The following is a 22775-nucleotide window of genomic DNA, read 5'->3' as shown; positions in this document are numbered from 1 at the left end:
ATATCTAATACTTATTCTCTGAGAAGAGCCTTGTAGTGGTATTTTTCTAGGGGTGGGTGTGTGGGGGTAGACATTATTATTCCTAGATTACAGAAGAAAGGTATAGAGAATTTAGTTGATTAGTCCAGGATCATATAGCAGCAACAAGTGAGTCTAAAACTCCAACAACTTGACCAAGCTCAAAGGTAATTTTCTAAAAATTAAGTCACAAGCCCTCCTCTTTCTATCACCTATTCCCTCACTTCATTCCTCTGTGTTGTGATACATAGGAAAAGCCACTTGTCTAGGAGTTAGGGGACTTGTGTGTGTCACTCAATACACAACCACATATTAAATTCCTACTCTGTTCCTAGCCTTACTGGTCTAGGTGGTGGGAATACAAAGACCAAAATAAAACAATTATTATTATTATTCAATTGTTTCCAACTCTTTATGATCTCATTTGAGGTTTTCTTCACAAAGATACTGAAATAATTTGTTATTTACTTTTCCAGCTCATTTTAAACATGAGAAAGATGAGGCAAACAGAATTGAGTGACTTGTCCAAGATCACACGGCTAATAAGTGAAGTTAGAAGTGAACTCAAGAAAACCTCAGGACTCCAGGCCTGGCACTCTATCTACTGCACTACCTAGCTGCTAAAGTAGTGCCTGCCCTAAAAAAGCTAATATTCTACACAGACAGTATGGACCAAGTTTGACTACAAGGACAGGAGGAGATAAGAGGAAGGAGCCATCCATCAATGTAGGCTTAATGGTAATCAAGAAGAACTTTGTGGAGGAGATGAGGATTGAGTTGAGCCTTGAAAGATGGAAGAGATTTGAATACGTGAAGGTGATAATGAGTAATGGTGTAGATGTGGCAAAGTACCAAGTGTATCCTTTGGAGAATGAATATCCTAGTGGGGCTAGAGCAGAGAGAAGAAACATTAGGAAAGAAGCTGAAATCAGCTTGAGGCAATAGATTAGTATCAGGTCAAGAAGAGTCTTGAATGTCAAACTAAGCAATTTAGACTTTAGTCTGCAATACTTCTGTATCAAACCTACACAGATAAGTGTGGTTTGTCTATGATTATATATCCTGACCCTCACCTTGAGAAGCTAAATGAGCTGACCCTGACCAGTAGAGCAGGTGTTTGAGTCCTTCAAAGTCCCAAGTCTTCATCCTTATGATGCCATAAGATAGAGCCAAAGAAGGGGCCACTAATTCACTGAATGATCTTGTATATGTCTTTTTCTTTCTCTGGGATTTGGTTTCCTCTTCTTTCAGATGAAATGGTTGTTGTGGAAAATAGTAAAGATCTCTTACAAAGACATCAAACTCATGGAGCAGTTCACAATTTAATACACAAAACTTTAGATTAAAATGTATTCAGGATATTTTTTTTACAAACATGTCCAAACTTTATTTAAAATGACATTTTAAGTTTAAAGTTACTAAACAAGTCACAATGAGAAATAAAAAGGATATATTTAACTAAATATAATCAAATAGAACACAGATAATGTTAACGTGTGGTTTTCTAAGTCAATGTGCACCTGTAGAGATCCTTATATATCATTTGGCAATCTGTCTCTATTTGAATTTGACCTCAAAGCCATATGTATATCACTAAAGTTCCATGATTTCATGTTCCCAAGTTCATAGCTCCCAAGTTTTGTCTCTTCTTTACATATCTGGCAATCAAAGTGAATAGAAAAGAGAAAATTTTTCATAAATTCTGCCTTGATTTCTTTTAAGTCTGGGGAACCAGGACTCCTCATCAAGCTAACTACTGCTGGTAACATTTGCTACCTATCACAGAAAAACACAGTGCAAACTTGATTGTGTTTATACTTATTATGATACAGCAAGTGACTCACACAAAATTCTCAATTATCCATAAGAATGGAGGAGACCATGGCATAGAGAATTCCCAACCCAAAAGAATTGCAAAACAAAACAAAACACAGACTAGAATTCTACTGCAGAAATCTTTGATATAATTTCTTTTTTAGAAATTATTATAGCTTTTAGAGCAGATTAGAAATATCAACTTCATTCAAAAAAGTCATTAATAGCCACAAAAATGACAAAAAACCTTTAATATAGTATTGGTAATATTAAATTTTGACCATGCCAAGAGTTTAAAAAGCAAGAGTTCCTATAAAAAGGAATATTTTTTAAGATGATCTGGTCACATTATGTGAAGCTAAGTGGAGTATGGGTGTTTATTTTAATAAAGTTTATTTCACAAAGAAAGAAATGAAATATAATAAAATCATGCACTTTTTTGATGGAAAAAATTTGTTTAAAATTTTTGCTAGAGCAGCCCTTAAATGGCTCCCCTATCTCCTGTGCCAGTTGTTGGAGTGGGGTTCTTCCTTTGTTCAGGCACCTTTAATAATTCCCCCCATCAAAGCAGAGGAGGAATGATATCATGCTAAGAGCAATGAGTTTAAAACCAGCAGAATGGGTTCCAGTTCTATCTGATGCTTTTTAACTGTGCTTCAACTTCCTTACTTGTAAAAGGGGGGAATAAAACCTTATACAACCTTCTATATAGAGTTTTGTCCTTTGGAACCTTTTAAATACTATAAAAGTATCAAGTTTTTATTATTACAAAGTCTTAATTCCTTAGTTTGATTAAATTAAAAGAAAATAAAATAAACAAATTAAATTAAATTTTAAAATTCTTCCTGACCTGATCCTGATTTACTACTCCAAACTAATTTCAGCTTCTCTCCTATTCTTCCTCCCCCATGCTCAGCCAGGCTGGGCTATTTATTCCCTATAAAACATACTTGGTACTTATCCACATCTACACCTTCACTGATATTTATCCTCACATATTTGAGCCTCACCCATCCTTCAAGGTTCAACTCAATCTTCATCTCCTCCATAAAGCTTTTCTTGACTATCACAGGCCATAGTGATTACTTCTTCTTTTTTGCCCCTCCAGGAGTTGTATCCATATTTGGCCCATCCTACCCAAAATTGTATTTACTTGTCTATCTAATCTTATCTTGCCCCTTTTCTGGAGTTCAGAGAACTGTATAATTGCTCCTCCCACCTCTTTCTAGTTTTTTCTACCTTACTCTCCCCTACTTCTTCTTCGATGAACTCCTGAAATTTCTCAACCAAACATCTCTTGACTCAAGACATTTACATTGGTTGTCCCTCATTCCTGGAATGCTCTCTCCTTATCTCTGTTTCTTGGCTTCCTTCAAGTCTCAACTAAAATTTCATCTTCTATAGAAAGCCTTTTCTGTTTTCCCTTAATTCTAGGATATTGATTATTTCCAGTTTATCTTGTATGTAACTTAAATGAACATGGTTATTTTCATGTTGTTTTCTCCATTAGACTATGAGTTCCTTGAGAGCAGCAGCTTCCTTTTCTTTGTCTCTCCAGCACTTAGCAAAGTGCCTGGCAAATAGGAGGTGCTTAATAAATTCACATAGACTGACCTCTAGATTGTAAATCACTTAAAAATAAGAGAAGGCCTTTTTTCTCTAGCTCTCCCCTTAGGAAGCTGAACACATGGGAGACACTCAAAACAGAGTTGATGATCTAATTAAGAGGCAGGTATTTAAGCATCAAACTTGTTATCCAAGATGGTCAAAATCAATAACTTAAAAAAATGAATGAATTTAACTTAAAATGTAACAAAAAATAAAAATTTAATTAAAAAATGAATACGCTTTTAAGTTTTTGGTAAGTATTCCTAAGCTCTCATATTGAGAAGCTCTATTTTGAGGGGGATGGCCCTAACTTAGAATGGGAAGTAGATTTCAGTATCAAGTTTGAAAGAGTCTCATGATATTCTTTTGGATGAGATACTGAGATATAAGTTAAGGAATGGTAATATTAGGTAGATTTGGAACTGAATGAATGGTCTGACTCAAGAAATGATGAACTGAGGTCAACCTGGAGTGCTCCACGAATCTATCCTTGCCCCAGTATTACTGATTATCCTTACCAGTGGTTTGGATAGATACACAACATGCTGATGATATTGGCAGAAGGGAGGCATAGAAGTACAACTGGAAAAAACACTCTCAGTTGTGTTGGCTTTGGAATTGGAGGACTTGGGTTTGAATTTTATCATTAGTGTTTACTTCTTAGGTAACTAAAACTTCCTGGGTCTCAATTTACTCATATGTAAAATAAATAGCTTGGACTGAGGTTCTTTCTAAGTCTAGATTTATTAATATTGTTGTATGGAAGAGAAGTGAGACTGGTTTTTTGCCCTGGAGGAAAAAAGTCCGAGCAATAGGTAGATCATAGATTTAGAACTGGAAGGGAAATTTAAGGTAATCTAATCCAATGCTCTCATTTTACAGATGAGAAAACTAAGGCACAGAAAAGCTAAATGATTTACACCTAATCACACAGCTAGCATGAGGACTAAGATCTGAACTCAGAGTCTTGTATTTTGAATCCAGTAATATCATGCTATCTTTCAAATTTCAGCTCAATGTAAGGAAACTTGCTAAAAATCTGAACTCTTCAAAAGTAGCCTTCAGGGATATACTGAGTTTTCTATTACTAGAGGAATAGCTCCATCAGAGTCTGGTCCAAGGACCACCTTGGAGCTGGTCAATCCAGTGTAACCATTCTAATGTTTCTAAGTCTTAAAGAATTCTCCTCTGTCCTCTTTATTTCTTCCTTCACAAAGCAGCTTTAAAGCACAGGATAATGGTTAAAGAGGGCATCAGGAAAGTGGGATGGGGGGCAGGGAATGGCAGTGATTAGTCAATTTTCTTTCTTCCAGAGCCAGGGGGAGTTGGTTGGCAGGGAGAACCCTTGCTGCTGTCAGATACTCCACCAAGTGGGTAATCAACCCCCTGTGGAAAATCGAGAGCTCATGACATGCATTTTAAGAAACAGTCAGAGCCAAGTCAGCTGAAAAACCACAACATGCCCTGAAGCAATTGAGATGTTTAAAAAGTGGTCCAAGCCACAGCAAGGATGCCCCCATGTCCCTCCTATCAGAAAATTCCAGGGCAGATTTTGGCAATATTATCATCAATATCATCATCATCATAGTTAGTATTTATATAGCATTTTTAGAATTGCAAAGTTTTTACATGTTATTTCATTTGGTCCTCACAACAACATAATGAGGCATACATTCTTATTATCGTCATTTTACAGATGGAGAAACAGGCTAATTAAGGTTAAATAACTTGCCCATAGTCATACGGCTCATAATATCTGAGACAGGACTCAGACTCAAGCTTTCCTGATTCCAAGACCAGCACTCCAAACATCTAGCTAATCACACCTGTATGGGGGTCCAAAGTTTGTGAACAAAACAATTTATAACCTTAACTCATCTGCCCTTTCATAATAGCCCCGTGAAGGAGATCGGGAAGAGATCAATGTTGACAGATGTAGAAAATGGGACCAAAGATGTTTGTCCAAAGTCACAGAGGTGGCCATAGGCAAACTGATGCTTATAACCATAATACTAGGCTTTTCTTCTTGTTATACTAACATTATCCCAAGAGTAGTCTAGGCAAATTTCTTCCCATGGTACCAGGCATCAGGGAGGAACTCCCTGGGGATGGCAAGTCAAGTTGCCTCCAGCATCATAATCTTGATTAGCTGGAGAAGGAAATGGTAAACCATTCCAATACTTTTGCAAAGAAAATGCCCCCTCCAAAAAAAAAAAGTCAGACATGAATGAAAAAGACTAAAATAACAATAGTTGTTTTTAAGCATTTGGAGGGTGTTTAAAGGCTGGTTGTGCTAGTGAAAGGAGCCTGACTTTCTAAGTGACATTGGGCAAGTCATTTAACTTCTCTGAGAGTTTATCACTTGGTATGCCTGAATTCATAAATGATTTCACTGGACTCAGCTTCCTCATCTCTAAAATGGGGAGCTTAGTCATTGCCTACTCAATCTCTTTCAAAGGACTGTTAGGATGGGACAAATGTTTAATGGATATATGAAAGTGCACTAGAAAGTTAAAGATGCCCCATAGATATGAAAGACTAAAGCATTACAGTTGATTCTGCTGTTTGACTTATGTTCTGCCTATTTCCAGGACCAATTGAATGACGGTAACCTTGACTTAAGGACCTGGAATTGAGAGGATAACATGGTGATGTTAATGGGAAGATACTGAGGTCTGACGATAAGTTTTGAGGCTTCACACCTTTCCTTTTCTTTTAGTGTTTGGTATAAAATGCACCACTTCTAGCATAATCACGATCTAATTAAATGAGCCTCCATTGATGTCAAACCACAGAAAGTTAATTTTGTATGTATGTGTATGCATGGGTGTATATGTGTGTGTATATATATTTATATATATGTATATGTCAATATAAATATATCCATGCTTAATTGTAGTCTTCTTGAAGGAAGTGGAGGGATTAGAAACGGGGGAAAAAGAAGAAAGTAAAAAGAGTACCACCAAGACCAACAGGAAAACATCCATGGAAGTAATGAAAAGATGGGCAGCTCTGAACACAATGCATAGTATTTATTTTATAGGTTTTCTTGAAATGGAAATTTGTTGTCTCATATTTTGAATTCTTTCTTATATTCTGCTGTGCATATATCAATTTTTTCTTTTTATATTTTATATTTAAGTTTGAAAGAAAGAAAGAAAGTTAACTGCAAGTATATGGAAAGAACCTGGAATGGGGAGAGGGTGTTAGGAAAACTGGATTCTGATCCTACTTCTGTTATTATCTTGAGTCAGTCCCTTCCCCAATCTGCTTAGCACAACACCCAGGACATAGTAGACACTTGATAAATGTTTGCTGATTGATTGACTTTTAATTTTTTCCTCTCTAAACTAAGGGAAGGGAAAACCAGATGGTACAGAGGAGAGAGTGCTGGTCCTGGAGTGAGGAAGACTGATCTTCCTAAGTTAAAATCTGACATCACATACTTACTAGCTGTGTGACTCTGAACAAGCCACTTTATCCATTTTGCCTCAGTTTTCTCGCCTATAAAATGAGGCAGAGAAGGAAATGGCAAACTACTCTGCTATTTGGTTCCAAGAAAAATGCAAATGGGATCACAAAGAGTTAGAAATGACTCAAAAATGACTGAACATAACAAATTTAAGAAAGTTGGACTAAATTATCTTTTGGCTCTAATGATATATGATAATTATGTCTCCCCTTGATTCATTCCAAAATTCACTGTACATTCATTTATATTTCATTATTTCAACAAGGATTCATTGAGATGTTATACACAGCCCTGGAGTTAAGTGTTGTGGAAGACATCAGTCAAGAGGTGGTTTCTGCCTTTGAGGAGTTCATAGGCAGATTACTTGGTGCAGGCTCCCATTCCTTCACATTTTGACTTTTTCAATATCTTTCAGGTTTGGTCTCCTTGTCCCCCAGTCTTCCCTACTCCATCCATCTCTTTCATTTGCCAAAGTAATTTTCCTAACATACAAATCCAACCATGTCTCTTTCCCATTCAATAAATTCAAGTGGTTCCCTAGTACCTTCAGGATCAAACATAAAATTCTTTAATAAGTATTTAAACCCCTTCAGGGCCTGGCCCTTTCTACTTTCTAGGCTTTTACACTTTATTCTACACTCTATCAACTACAGCTTCCTTGCTATTCTTTGAACAGGCCTCTCTATCTCTTAGCATTTTGATTTTTTTTTCCTGAAGCAATTGGGGTTAAGAGACTTGCCCAGGGTCACACAGCTAGGAAGTGTTAAATGTCTGAGACCAGATTTGAACTCAGGTCCTCCTGACTTCAGGGCTGGTGCTCAATCCACTGTACCACCTAGATGCCCCATTATCACTCTGACTTTGCTTCAGCTGTCCTTCATGTCTGAAATGTTTCCCCTTATTTCCACCTCCAGGCTTGCTTTAAGAAATCAGGCTGATTTCAGAAAGTCCTGGAAAGTCTCACATGAACTAAGTGAAGTGAGTAAAACCCAGAGAACATTGTACACAGCAACAACAAGATTATGTGATGATCAACTATAAAGGACTTGGCACTTTCCAATAATAGGGTAATTCAAAGCAATTCCAATAGATTTGTGATGGAAACAGCCATTCACATCCAGAGAGAGAGAGAGAGCTATGGAGACTAAATGTGCATCAAAATATTGTATTTTCATCTTTTCTGTTGTGGTTGTTTGTTTGGGTTTTTTTCTTTCCTGTGCTTTTTCCCCCTTTGATATGATTTTTCTCATGCAGCATGACAAATGTGGAAATATGTTTAGAAGAATTGCACATTTAACCTATATTGGATTACTTGCTGTCTAGGGGAAGGGGGAAAGAAAGGAGGGAGAAAAATTTGCAATACAAGGTTTTTCAAAGGTGAATGTTGAAAACTATCTTTACATATATTTTGAAAAATAAAAGGCTATTATTATATATAAAAAAGACTAAGCTCAAATCCCACCTATGACAGAAGTCCTTCCTATTTTGTACCCTTCCCTCCACACTGATTTCCTTCTTAGGTTACCTCCCATTTACTCTATACATATCTTGTATGTAATTGCTTACATGCTTTCTTTCATTAGGATGCAAGTCTTTGAGATTTTAAGGACTGTTTTTGCTTTTCTATGTAAACCCCCCTCTTTCTCCCCATGCTTAGCACAGTGTCTGGCACAAAGTAACTGTTTAATATAAATTCTTGTTGCCAGAGGTCAAAAGCTAGATATTAAACCAAGAATGCCTATTGAGTCACACAAGTAGAAAATGAAGGCAGTATATCAGTGTGAAATGGAATATCTGGAGGTTTCCTGGATGAGATGGATCTTGAGCAGGACAGGATATGGATAGATGGAAGGGAATTTTATACAAAGCAATTAACCACCCTGAGTCCTGGAGAAAAGCAGAAACATCTTGGTGCATTGGGTTTGCAACTTCTATACCTGTCAGAATGAGCATCTCTCAGCAGAAGTCTTGTCCTTAACAAAAGTTTCCATTTCTATGACCTTTCAAAGATTCATGAAATGTTTTACCTAAAACAACTCAGGAAGTAGAAGACCTGGTTTCAAATCCAGTCTCTGATATCTATTGGCTTTGTGGCTCTGGCCAAGTTACTTAACCTCTGAGTGCAACACCTACTTTGAGGGAAAAGGTATCACCCTGAATTAGTGAAAAACATTTATTCCACTTGGGAGTTCCCTGTATTGAGAAAACCAAAGGTGCAGTCCTTGTTTCTATTTTACAAATGAGGAAAATAAGACTCCAAGGTCAACCTCAGCCTTTAGAACATATATCTAAACTATGGGACATGGCTCTTTTCAATAATAAGGTAATCCAAGGCAATTCCAATAGATTTGTCATGGAAAGTGCCATCTGCAGTCACAGAAAAGTCTATGGGGACTGAATGTGGATCAAAGCATAGTATTGTCACCTCTTTTGTTGTTTGTTTCCTTTTGTGTGTTTTTTCCCCTTTTAATTTGATTTTTCTTGTGCAACATGACAAATATGGAAATATGTTTAGAAAAATTGCACATGTTTAATCTATATCATATTGCTTGCTCTTTTGGGAGGGGGAAGAAGGGGAGAGAGGGAGAAAAAATTGGAACTTGAGGCTTTTCAGGAGTGAATGTTGAAAATTATCTTTATATGTGTTTGGAAAAATAAAATACTATAAAAAAAAGAACATCAATCTAGAAAGGGAACTCAGATAACATCATACTTTTACAGATGAGGAAACTGAGGGTAACAACATAGAGGAAGTATCCATGGGAAGATTTGAACCCAGTGCTCTTCCTACTACTTTGCACTTATGCCCATCTCTACTGTGATTTAATTTTCTTCTGCCTCTCTCTGCCTTGCATCATTTGTCAGACTGATGTCAGTAACTCAGAGCAGGGAAGTCACCAATCTGACTTCTCTAAAGCAGAGAGTTTTTCTGCCCATAGTCTATATGTTGCCAACATTTAATAATGCTCATTCCTTGGAGCAGGGGTCAGGTCTTCAGCTGCTGCTTGCAGAAGGGCAGTGAAGGGAGGGAAGTAATGGACCTGCCAAGAATAGGTCCTTGGAGGTTCTGGCCTCCTTTTATTTGAATTCTTTCAAACAAAATATGAACCATGATTCTCACACACTTCACTATCATCATTTTCTTGACCACATATTCACGTGCTTATGTGGGTGAGAAGCTCTTTACCAGTTTTACAAAAGGGGGCAGTGGACATTAGCCCAGTGGTCTAAAGAATCACTTAGACTTTTCAAACTTGAGAGTGGCAGTGAGGAAAAAGGAAAGACTTGGGAAATTGGGAGGCAAGCTCTAGGTATGTGCTATCTTGAGGTATCCCTGAGGGAGACAGATGGCACTGTAGAATCCAAGGCTGGAAGTCTAGAAATCTAGTATGAACCTTAACTGTATTTTTCTTTTTTTTTTTTTTTATTTAATAGCCTTTTATTTACAAGTTATATGCATGGGTAACTTTACAGCATTAACAATTGCCAAACCTCTTGTTCCAATTTTTCACCTCTTACCCTCTCACCCCCTCCCCCAGATGGCAGGATGACCAGTAGATATTAAATATATTAAAATATAAATTAGATACACAATAAGTATACATGACCAAAACACTTAACTATATTTTTCACAGTTCCCTGTGACCATGTACAAGTGACTTTTTTTTAGGCCAAAGATTCTCCCTCTGTAAAGTGAGGAAGTTTACTTGCATGGGGTCTTAACCTAAACTTTGCAAACTTGTTTTTAAAATATTTTTTTGATATGTATTCTGACCTAGTTTGAGGAAGACCTGTAGAACTATTAGAGCCATTTCAGCAATGAAATGGACTACTTTAGGATGTGCTATCTTCCCATCACCTGAAATGTTCAAGGAGAGACTAATTGACCATTCATTAGACATGGAGTAAATTTTAGTTTTGAATGTGAGTTTGGACTAGGTAACTTTTTAATAATAATAAATCAATATATATTTATCAAATTAAAAAATTCTTTTTCCATTTCTTTTGGGGCACAGGGAGTTGTTAAGGTAATAGGGGTTAATTGACTTACCCAAAGTCACACAGCTAATAAGTATCAAGTGTCTGAGGCCTTGAGGCCAGAGTTGAACTCAGGTCCTCCTGCCTCCAGGGCCAATGCTCTATCTACTGTATCACGTGGCTGTCCCCTAAAATATTTTCAAATTTTTATTTAAGTATAATTGGTTTTCTTTATAATTCGATATATTTTATTGTGTTTAAAACTGTTTTCTGAGAAGGATCCCATAGTTTCACTCCCAAAGGGATCCATGACATAAAAAAGGGTCCCAGTCTAGATGATCCATTAGATCTCTTGTGCTATGTTCTATCTTTCAAAATTCCTTCTGACCAAAGAACTCAAATGGTAGCACAAACTGGAGCCAGTTGTAACAGGTTTGTGGAATTGTTTAATTTTCAGTGTGAGTATCATTTACACTTCAGAAAATGACAACTTCTGATCAAATAAGAGATTGATTTATTGTTTTGTTGATTGTCTAGACTTGAGCAAATGTTAATTATCCACATTAAACTTAAAAGTTTGTGTGCACGCACAAATATTTTACTTTTTCTGGAGAGTTTGGTTGTTAAATATTTACCAGCTCAGCTCTGTGTTACTCTCTAAATATTGCTTAGCTCAGTAGGAGTGTAATAGAAAGCTCAGAAAATAAAATCATCACCAGACTAGAGACCTAGTAATTGCAGGTTAATAATAACTATTAATATGTGTCATTTAGTTATATTTAACACAATTGCATAATAATTATGAAACATAAATATTAATACAGTAATGTTTGTAGTAGTAGTAATAGTAGTAATCCTAGTGGTAATAGTAGTAGTAATTAGCATTTACATAGCTCTTTAAGATTTGCACAATGCTTTACATCCATTATCTATTTTGAATTTCACAACACTCCTGAGGATTCTATGATTCTACAGCAACTTACCTGCCCTGCTTGAGAGGCAAGCCAGTTTATAGATGTGATGGACTTTGGGTGTGGAATATATTTACAAGCTTAGTTGATATGTTGGTTAGTTTTGCTGAAATGTTCCCCCATCCCTTTTAAAAATTATTCATTAAAAAAAGAACGGGAAGAAAGCTATAGCTATAAATAAAAGGCAGGTAAAAATATAAGATGGGATTTTAAAAAATGAAAAGAAAAGGCAAGCAGAAAGTTGTATTGTATATTTCAAAGACCCTTCCAGTTTTAGGATCTATATTTTGATAAATCAGAAATCTAATGTCAAATAAACCAGGTGGTAGGAAAGGCAGTGTGGTGTAGTGGTTAAGAGAGATGGACTTGGAGCCAGAATACTTGGGTTCAAATGTTTTCCCTAAAACATACCATGTGTGATCCTTGGCAAATTAATTGTGACTTCCAGAAAACTCTCTAAGACTATAACTTATAGCAGTTGTCAATCCGCATTTATACAGGGGGTTTCCCCAGCACACAGTGTTCCAAAATCAAGAAAATTACTGGTCTATTCCTAAAGGGTGTTAGGTGGCATGCTAGAGCATAGAGTCAAGATGATTCATCTTCGTGAGTTCAAATCTAGCCTCAGACACTTGTTAGCTGTGTGACTCTGCCTCAGTTTCTTTATCTGTAAAATGAGAAATGACAAACCACTCCAATATCTTTGCCAAGAAAACCCCAAATGGGATCATGAAGTTTGTACACGACTGGAAAAATGACTGAACAACAATGGAATCACTTCCTATTCCTGTGAGAGGTACTTGTTCCAGGGGACAGATGGCCTCCTGGAATAGTAGAACACATCCTTAGGCTGACCTCGGCTGTGGGAATTCCTGAGGTTTCTTCTTCACATTCTTTCCTCCATTCAATCTTTTCCAAACAATTCCCACCCTAGAGTCAAGGTGTTGGCCTTTCTTTGCTTTGACTCCCTTTCTCTGGCAACCTACCAGAGTGGTTTGTGTCTCCCTTTATCTGTCCTCCCCATCAAAGGGAGTTTTCCAATAATTCTGAACTAATTAATTTGAATTAGTCATCTACCTAATCTCTAGAAGTTGGATGCTGGTTTACCTGAGATGTTCTTGGGATGTCCCTCAGGGCACTGCTCTTGGTTTCAGACGTGTTAAAAGGCAGGAAGGAACCTGGGCAGGGAGAAGTGGGAACAAATATTTCCTTGTCAGGGAAGGGATTTCTCAGTGCTTTTTCGCTCTCTCTTTTTGGGCATCTGGAAACTGGACAACTCTCAGCTGATTCACAGCTGAGAGTCCTATGTGTGTCCTCAGACTATGGCCAGACATTTTCAGTCATGAGGGGATCTGTTATGTGTCCCTCTGTGGCAGATTGGTTGAGGGCCAGTGGTTTTTATCCCTAGGAGTGAACCAGCTGCAGGGCCAGCTCTTGGCAATGTTGAAGATTTGATAGAATTGGTCTTGTCTTTTCCTTTGCCCCAAAGGACCTTCCTTCCTCCCTCCTTTTCTTCCTTCCCCCTTCCCTAAAGGGTCTTGCCCTCAGACATCTCTGTTGGATAAAACTAGATAAATTATCATAGAGCTGAAAGGAACTTCTGAGACTATTTAGTCCAACTGCCTTTTTTTTTTTTTAAAGATGAAGAACTAGGCTAAGGGAACCCTCTCTGAGATGTTGGCTGGGAAGCAGTGAGACAGAGTATGAAAAATATTGACCTGGGGTCAGGACGCATGGATAACTTTGGGCAAATCACCTGACTTTGTGTCTCTGGAAGATTGGAAGTTGGACAACACCATCCCCCCCCGCCCCCGCCCCAGCCTCAGAGAAGCATCATGTAGTACCAGATCGAGCACTGGACTTGGTTCAAATCCCAGATTCATCACTCGCTTTCTTAGGTGTCATTTAAAACTTACCGGCCCAACAGTGTTCATAATACTACTCACTGTTATGCATCCTAACATCTAGATGGCATAATGGGTTCTGGGCCTGGAGTTCAAATGAAGTCTAAGGTTAACTACTTTGTGAGCATCTGAGGAAGGATTTGAATCCAGGAATGTCCAGGTCTTCTGAGGTTCAAACCTGACTTTAGACACTTACTAGCTGTGTAAACTTAGGCAAGTCATTTAACTGCTCCCTGCCTCAATTTCCTCAACAGTAAAATGGGGATGATAATAGTACCTACCTCCTGAGACTGTGGTAAAGATAAAATGAGATAATATTTGTAATGTGCCTAGGAAAGTGCCTGACACATACCAAGTGCATGATAAATATTTTTTCATTCCTTCTTCCTTCCCTCTCTTCCTTCCTCTCTCCTTTCTTTCCTTCCTCTCTCCTCTTCTTTCCTCCCTCTCCCTCTCCCTCCCTTCTTTCTTCCCTCCCTCCCTATCTTTCTTTCTTTCTTTCCTTCCTTCCTTCTTCTTTCCCCTTTCTCCCTTCATCCATCCCTCCCTCTTTCCTTTACCCTCCTTTCTTTTTTCTACTTTCCCTACCTTCCTTCTTTCCTTTATTCCTTCTTCCCTCCCTCCCCTCTTTCCTTCCTTTCTTCTTTCCTTCTTCTTCCTATATTCCTTCCTTTCTTTCTCCATCCTGCCTTTCCTTCCTTCCTTCCTCATTTTTGCCTTCTTCTCTCCCTCTTTCGCTTCCTTCCTTTGTCTTTTCCTTCCCTCCTTCTTTCTTCCTTTCCTCCCTCTGCCCCTTCCTTTCCTGCCTTCTTTGCCTTCTTCCTCATCTGGGAAATGAAGAATCTGTACTAGATGTCAGCCAAGCCTTGTCCCAGCTCTAAAGCTATGATCTGATGTCCTGGTTCTGACACTTATTAACTGCTGTGTGACCTAGAACAAATTACTTAACTTCCCTGCCCTGTAGTTTCTTCATCTGGAAAATGAAGGATCTGAATGAGATGACCTCCAGAGAACCATCCAGTTCTAAAGTTATGGGCAAAAGCACTAACTCTGACACTTATTGGCTGCTGTGTGACCACAGGAAAGGTATTTAATCTCTCTGATTCTTAATGTGCTCATTTATTTAAAAAATAATATTTGCAGCACCTACCTCACAGGATAATTTGTACGCTTCAAAGCAATATAGAAATGTGTGTTATTATTCTATGATATTTTATGATCCTTCCACTGAAGTGTCTCAACGTGGCATGAAGGTGACCCTGGCTGCTCAAAGATTTTCGGCAGAAGACAAGCTCTAACAGGTCTTACAAAGATGGAAAAACTTTTAACTCCAACCTTGGTAATTAACTACATGTCTGTCCTCTCAGGAATAGCCTGGTTAAGTTCCGAGAGGCCCATCTCCAGAAACTTGGCCATCTGGATGGAAGTTTTTAGTCACAGTGACTCAGGAAGAGTAACTGCTAACATAGGCCTAGGCTATCTAACATGTAAAATTAAGGGGTTTGACCAAGTGACCTCTAAGATTTCTTCCAGTTTTAAATCTATTATCCTACATGAACTGTGATCAGCATTTGGGAGGGTAAGTATGATGAAGAAGATAATTTGATTTTTCTTGTGCAGCATGACAAATATGGAAATATGTTTAGAAGAATTGCACATGTTTAACCTGTATTGGATTGCTTGCTGTCTTAGGGAGGAGAGAAGGGAGGGAGGAAAATTTGGAAAACAAGATTTTGCTAAAACGAATGTTAAAACTATCTTTGCACGTATTAGGAAAAATAAAAAAACTATTTAAAAAAATAATCTTTTTTATACTTGTCTCAGGAATGAGGATAGCAGGAAAGGCTGTCTCTTTTCCACTTCTCCCAGCCAAGATCATAAAGGTTAGACATCTAGAGCTGGAAGGGACCTTAGAAGTCTTTGATTCCAGTCTTATCATTTGACAAATGAGAAAAGCAATGAACAGAGATGTTAAGTGATTTGCTTGGGATCACACAGCCAATATATCTGAAAGAAAATTTGCATTCAGAGTTTCTTTTCTCCAAGTTCAGTGCTCTCTCCAAAGGGTACAGTAGATAGAAGACCTGAGTTCAATTCTGAACTCAGATATTTACATGATGTTGGGCAAGTTATTTAGGCTGTTTCTTCAACTATAAAACAGAGATCATAATAGCATCTATCTTTTAGGATTGTTGGGAAGATCAATGAGGTCATATTTATAAAGCACTTAGCATAGTATCTGACTGATAGTAAGCACATATTAGATGATTAGAAACAGTGGATAGAGTGCCGCACCAGAAGTCAGGAAGAAATGGGTTCAAATTTAGCCTCAGACATTTACTAGCTGTGTAATCCTGTTTGCCTCCATTTCCTCTTCCATAAAATGAGTTGGAGAAGGAGACAGCAAACAACTCTAGTAACTTTGCCAAGAAAATCCCAAATGGGGACCATTATACATTACTGAAACAACACAATAACAATCAATGCTTAATCCTGTGAAAGGCCTCTGGGAGTGGTGACCCAGTAATGAGATGTAATGTTTCAGGAAAGAAGTACCATATCTCGTGCCCTCTGCAATACCCACCTCCCCTATCCCTATTCAGCAGGGCAGAGCACCAATACAAATGAAAGAATCTAGGAAATGAACCAGCAGAGTGACTGTGTCCCAATAGCAACCACTTTTGTGGTGGAAAAAAAGACTGGACAAAGACTTGGGAATACCTGACTCCTGCCTTTTTTTTTTTTTTTAAAGAAAAATACTTTCACCAAAACCATTTGGTATTGGCTAAGAAATAGACTAGTTGATCAATGGAATAGGTTAGGTTCACAGGACAAAATAGTTCAATAACTATAATAATCTAGTGTTTGACAAACACAAAGACTCCAGCTTTTGGGATAAGAATTCACTGTTTGACAAAAAGTGCTGGGAAAATTGGAAATTTGTATGGCAGAAACTAGGCATTGACCCACACTTAACACCATACACCAAGATAAGACCAAAATGGGTCCATGATCTAGACATAAAGAATGAGATTATAAATAAATTAGAAGAACATAGGATAGTTTACCTCTCAGACCAGTGGAGGAGGAAGGAATTTGTGACCAAAGAAGAACTAGAGATCATTATTAATCACAAAATAGAAAATTTTGATTATATCAAATTAAAAAGCTTTTGTACAAACAAATGCAGACAATGCAGACAAGATTAGAAGGGAAGCAATAAACTGGGAAAACATTTTTACATTCAAAGGTTCTGATAAAGGCCACATTTCCAAAATATATAGAGAATTGACTCTAACTTATAAGAAATCAAGCCATTCTCCAATTGATACATGGTCAAAGGATATGAACAGACAATTTTCGGATGAAGAAATTGAAACTATTTCTAACCATATGAAAAGATGCTCCATATCATTATTAATCAGAGAAATGCAAATTAAGACAACTCTGAGATACCACTACACACTTCTCAGATTGGCTAGGATGACAGGAAAAGATAATGCTGAATGTTGGGGAGAGTATGTGGAAAAACTGGTACATTGTTGGTGGAATTGTGAATGCATCCAACCATTCTGGAGAACAATTTGGAACTATGCTCAAAAAGTTATCAAACTGTACATACCCTTTGATCCAGTAGTGTTACTACTGAGCCTATATAGCCCAAAGAGATCTTAAAGAACGGAAAAGGACCTGTATATGCAAAAATGTTTGTGGCAGCCCTTTTTGTAGTGACTAGAAACTGGAAAGTGAATGGATGCTCATCAATTGGAGAATGGCTGAATAAGTTGTGGCATATGAATGTTATGGAATATTATTGTTCTGTAAGAAATTACCAGCAGGATGATTTCAGAGAGGTTTGGAGAGATTACATGAACTGATGCTAAGAATACTTGAAATAAGCAGGACCAGGAGATCATTATATACTTCAACAATAGTACTATATGATGATCAATTCTGATGGAGTTGGCTCTCTTTAACAATGAGATGAACCAAGTCAATTCCATTTGTTCATGGAGAGAACCAGCTATATACAGAGAAAGAACTATGGGAAATGAGTGTGAACCACAACATAACATTTCCACTCCCTCTATTTTTGTCCGCCTGCATTTTTGATTTCCTTCTCAGGTTATTTTTACCTTATTTCTAAGTTCGATTTTTCTTGTGCAGCAAAATAACTGTATGGCTATGTATACATATCTTGTGTTTAACATATACTTTAACATATTTAACATGTATTGGTCAACCTGCCATCTAGGGTAGAGGGAAGGAGGGGAATAGTTGGAACAGAAGATTTGCAAGGATCGATGCTGAAAAATTACCCATGCATATACCTTGTAAATAAAAAGCTATAATAAAAAAAAAGAAAAAGAAAAACATTTTCTAGCTGCCTGAACAGCACTGTTATTGCTTGCCCTTCATTCTCAAAGAGGACTTTGACATCAGGGAGGTGATGCCATGACATACAAGTGAATTGGATTTAAGTGAGGGAGGGCTGTGCAAAGCCACCTGCCTCACTTTCCTCTCCAGAGCCATCTGTGTCCAGTGACCAGAGAGATCAGGCCTTTTTAAGTTATGATCTTCCATAGGTCTCAGTTTGACTGAGGAAGCACCCATTTACTGATTAAAGCTAGGTAGCAATTGAGGCAAGGAATCTCCTCTTTCACCTAGTCAAAAAAAAATTTAAATTAAAATAAAGTCACTTAACAACCCTGAGGCTCAGTTTTCTCAACTATGAAATGGGGAAATAGGGAAATTTTCTATTCATATGGTACAGTGTCAAATCCACTTGTTTTAATTACAACAGGAAAATAGAAACTAAAGTTTAAAAATTTGCATCTAAGATGCTTATCCTGGAACAAGAATGAATGAATGAATGAAAAAAATAATTTAAATGCTTATAACATGCCAAAAACTGTGCTAAACCTGGAGAAACAAATAGAAAAAGGGAAACAATCTCAGCCATTATTCAGAAAAGATGCTACAAATTCAAGTACAAATGATAATGGTTTGATAGTCTCCTCTTAATACTGCTGACACCATCAATTACCATTCCTAGGAAAGGCCAATTAGTGCAGGGTTAGGGAGAGCATAAAACCTTTGTCTCCATTTGTGAGGACACAATGATAGTCTTTGGATTTCTGAAGGGCTATCACAGATGGAAGAGGGAGAAGACTTATTTCACTTGGTCCCAGAAAGTACAATAAAAAACAACCAACCAGTTGAAATTACAAAGAAGCAGGTTTTGGCTGAAGTCAAGGAAGACAGACTTACCAATCAGAACTGACTAACAATGGAAGAGTCTGCCTTGATAGGTAGTGAGTTCCCTGTCATAGGAAGCATTCAAGAAAAACTAGATAACTGGCTATCTGAAATGCTATTACTTGAGATTTGTACACGGGATGGGAAATTAGACTGATTCCTATGTTTGTACCCAATGCTAAAAGTCTGTGATTCTTGGGTTGTATAACCAGGAGAGGAAAGCTTTTTTATCAGAATCAGTGAGGCAGGTCAATTTAGATAGACACAGCTGGCTCCGTGGGAGAAAGGCTGCAGTTAACTAATCCTATCTCTCAAAGACTAAGACAGGTAGGACCTAAAATCATGATCAGCATCAAGCTCCAGACTCTCTGTATGTTAGGTTCTCTGACAAACTCTGGACAAAGAGAAATAAGAAATGGTTCCTATCAAGAATATAATGGAGGAGCAGCTAGTTAGTGCACCAGCCTTAAGTCAAGAGGACCTGAGTTCAAAACTGACCTCAGACACTTGAAACTTCCTAGTTATGTGACCCTAGGCAAAGTCACTTAACCCCAATTGCCTCAGGAAAAACCCCCAAGAAAAACCAAAATAATATAATAGAAAATTTATCTTAAAATGTGTTAACACAACAATTTTTGTCTATTGTATTAATACCTAATGAATGGCAACTTAATATTGTACATTTTTAAAAGACTTAATTTTTAAAACCTTTTATGCCAGTAACTAATACATAATGAAGTATGGCTTTATTCTTTAAAAAAAAATGTAATAGCTATGAAGGGCTTTTAGATATCATCTAACCCAACCCCTCATTTTACAAAGAAAGAAGCAAGACCCAGTAAGGGAAATGTCTCTTTCCACTACAGCATAAACAATGGAGTTTGCAATTTAGCAAAGAGAGGCAATACATGTACACAAATAACTATAATTAAAAGTATATGATAAGTGCACAGGAGAGACAAAAACAATAACTTGTGTTTACAAGATCTTTTCAACTCTACAAAGCCTTTTCCTAACAACAACTTTTAGGAAGTAGGAATTTAAGGTGCTATCCCCACTTGCTAGAAGAGGAAGCTGGGTGTCAGACAAGTGAAATGGCTTACTCAAAGGCATGCTTATAGTAAATATCAGAAGGGATCGTACTAATATAGGTTTTCCTCTCTCCAAGCTCAGGGTTCTTTCACACTGCCTCTCTCTCTGAGTGTTTTGTGAGAGGGAGACAGCAAGGTACAGTGGCTAGAACACTGGTTTTGTAGCCACAGGATCTGAAATCAAAACCCAGTTCTGTCATTTACTATCAGTGTGACTTCAAATAATTCACCCTCTTTGGGGTCTTCAACTCCAATATTCTGGGATTGGAATAAATAAACTTTGAGATCCCTTCCAACGCTAAATCTAGGATCCTAGGAAAGAAAGGTCATCTCTGGCTGAAGCAAAGGCTCAAGGGAGAGATTATATCTGACAACTTTGAATGATGAGACAAAGATTTCAAGTGGTTCTAGAGAAAGGGACTAAAATGACATCCTAGGCAAAGAGGAGCATGTGAGTAAAGGTTTCAGGACATGCTTATGGAATATAGGCTGGAAACCAGAGAATAATACTGAGCAGTAGAGAGGTATAATCTGTACTCTCTAAAAACCTCAGTAGTAAAACAGAAGATTGGAAAGGAAGAGGGTGAGGGAGAGAGGAGTCATCAAGACAAGTTAGGCGACTATTTCAATAAACCACACAAAAACAGGGCTGGAAATGACCTTAAATATCTTCTAATTCTATATCACCATTTTGTAGATGAGGACACTGAAGCCCAGAGAGGTTAAATAACAATAGCTGATTGCTTTTTTTTTTCTCATTTTTTTCTCTTTTTGATCTGATTTCTCTTGTGCAGCATGAAAAATGTGAAAATATGTGTGGAAGAATTGTACACATTTAACATATATTGATTACTTTTACCCTCTAGGGGAGGGAGAAAAAATTGTAACACTAAGTTTTGCAAGGATGAATGTTGAAAACTGTCTTTGCATATATTTTGTTTTTTTTTTAAATTATAACTTTTTATTGACAGTACATATACTTGGGTAATTTTTTACATTATCCCTTGTACTCACTTCTGTTGACTTTTCCCTTCCCTCCCTCCACCCTATCCCCTAGATGGCAGGTAGTCATATTATACAGGTTAAATATGTTATAGTATATTCGAGATACAATATATGTGTATAGAACCAAACAGTTCTCTAGTTTTGCATATATTTTGAAAATAAAAAGCTATTATTTAAAAATGTATAATATTAAATTAGTAATAATTAAAACTATTTAAAAGTATAATAATAAAAACTATTTCTGTGAAATAGTTTTAATAAACTAAAGAATGAAAAAAAATTAACAATAGCTGACATTCATGGAGTCTTTCACTTTTGCAAAGCATGCTGCCTATCCTTGCCCAAGTGGTAAATAGAAAGAAAGTGGCAAATCTGGGATTAGACCTAGGACCTCTTGATTCCCCAATCCATAGCTCTTTCTATGAGACAGGGTTTCAGAATAACATAGAAAATGTCCTTTTTTTTTTTTTTAACTTTTTCAGAGTTTTCCCAGATGCTTTATTCAAGGAGAGAGACAGTTGGCTTGAATCTGGGTCAGGAAGATCAGGGTTAGATTGTGACACATATTAGCTATATGACTCTAGATAAGTCACGTTTCCTTTCAGCATCCAGGAAACTCTCCAAGATTATAAAATACAGAAAAAGTGCTGATATACATATCATCAGAAAGTATCCTTTAATATATGAAATCATAGGTCCTCTCCCTATCTCTATCCCTATGCCATACTAAAGGAATATCTAATCAGGTCTAGAGACAGGGGATTAGATCTGCTGACCTTGGGAAGGTGGGAATCAAGTGGGTTTGCAAGGATTCTTTAAAATGACAAAAAAAAATAAATAATTGACCTTACTATATCTTCAAAGGTGAATCAAGGACAGGCAGAATGGCAGAGTTGCACATGTATTGGGGGTGGGGGAAGTTCTCGCCAGGTTTTAAGCTTTTCCTTCTGCTCTCATCACTCCTCATGTCAGAACGAGGGGGTCGTGATGCCGGCCAAGGAATGTTTCTGAATGTATTTTTATCTTAAGAACATCCCTTCCCCAGAAGGGGAGGCAGTGGGGGCAGGATGTCCCTGGCCTTGTTCCACTTCTGGGCTGGGTGTTGGGGAGATCACAGAGGAGCCAAGACCTCAGAACAAAGCCCTTGAATCAGGGTTGGTCAGAAGCTTTTTCCTCCCTTTCCTTGTCCCTCCTCTGAGATCAATCTCTTTGCCAGACCTATTGAAATTAATAGGGAGCTTCTGGTCTCTCTTGGGGGAGTCTGGGAAGTCCGTAGACAGCTAGAGGGAAGCCCAAGTTCCCAAGGCGCTCATTTAAAAGCAAGCCCATCTTGACAGAGTGGAGACTTGGACTCTAGTCCCACTCGGGTCAGTAACTCCTATTAGTGTGTGTGTAATATCATGGAAAGAGAATTAGATTTGGAGTCAAAGATCGTGGATTCAAATCTCAAATCTGTCACTAACTAAACTGTGTGACAAGGGGAGAAATCTCTTTAATTTTAATCTTTAGTTTCCTCTTCTATAAAATTGGAGAATTGGACAAAATACCACTAAGGTCTCTTTGACATCTAAACACCTCACTGCGACTCTGTTTGCTCACTTGGCAAATGGGAATAATCAATCAACAAACATTATTAGACATTTAACTGCAGGCA

General features: G+C 37.5%; 1 protein-coding gene across 2 annotated transcripts in view; it reads right to left on the bottom strand.

Annotated features, from left to right (window-relative positions):
- LOC116419591 (ATP-sensitive inward rectifier potassium channel 12) overlaps positions 1-22775 on the bottom strand; it is a 130098-nt gene that overhangs the window by 20054 nt on the left and 87269 nt on the right. Inside the window, exon 2 of one of the 2 annotated variants that reach the window (XM_031940481.1) lies at positions 12970-13040. The exons of the other annotated variant lie outside the window; for it this stretch is intronic. The gene's annotated coding sequence lies outside the window, so the exon portion shown is untranslated. The remainder of the gene's footprint in view (positions 1-12969; positions 13041-22775) is intronic. 2 annotated transcript variants of the gene reach the window in all.

This window comes from Sarcophilus harrisii, chromosome 1 (assembly GCF_902635505.1).
Source record: "Sarcophilus harrisii chromosome 1, mSarHar1.11, whole genome shotgun sequence".
NCBI lineage: Eukaryota > Metazoa > Chordata > Mammalia > Dasyuromorphia > Dasyuridae > Sarcophilus > Sarcophilus harrisii.
The sequence above is the reverse complement of the archived record's forward strand: the minus strand, read 5'-3'. Positions and strand labels throughout refer to the sequence as shown.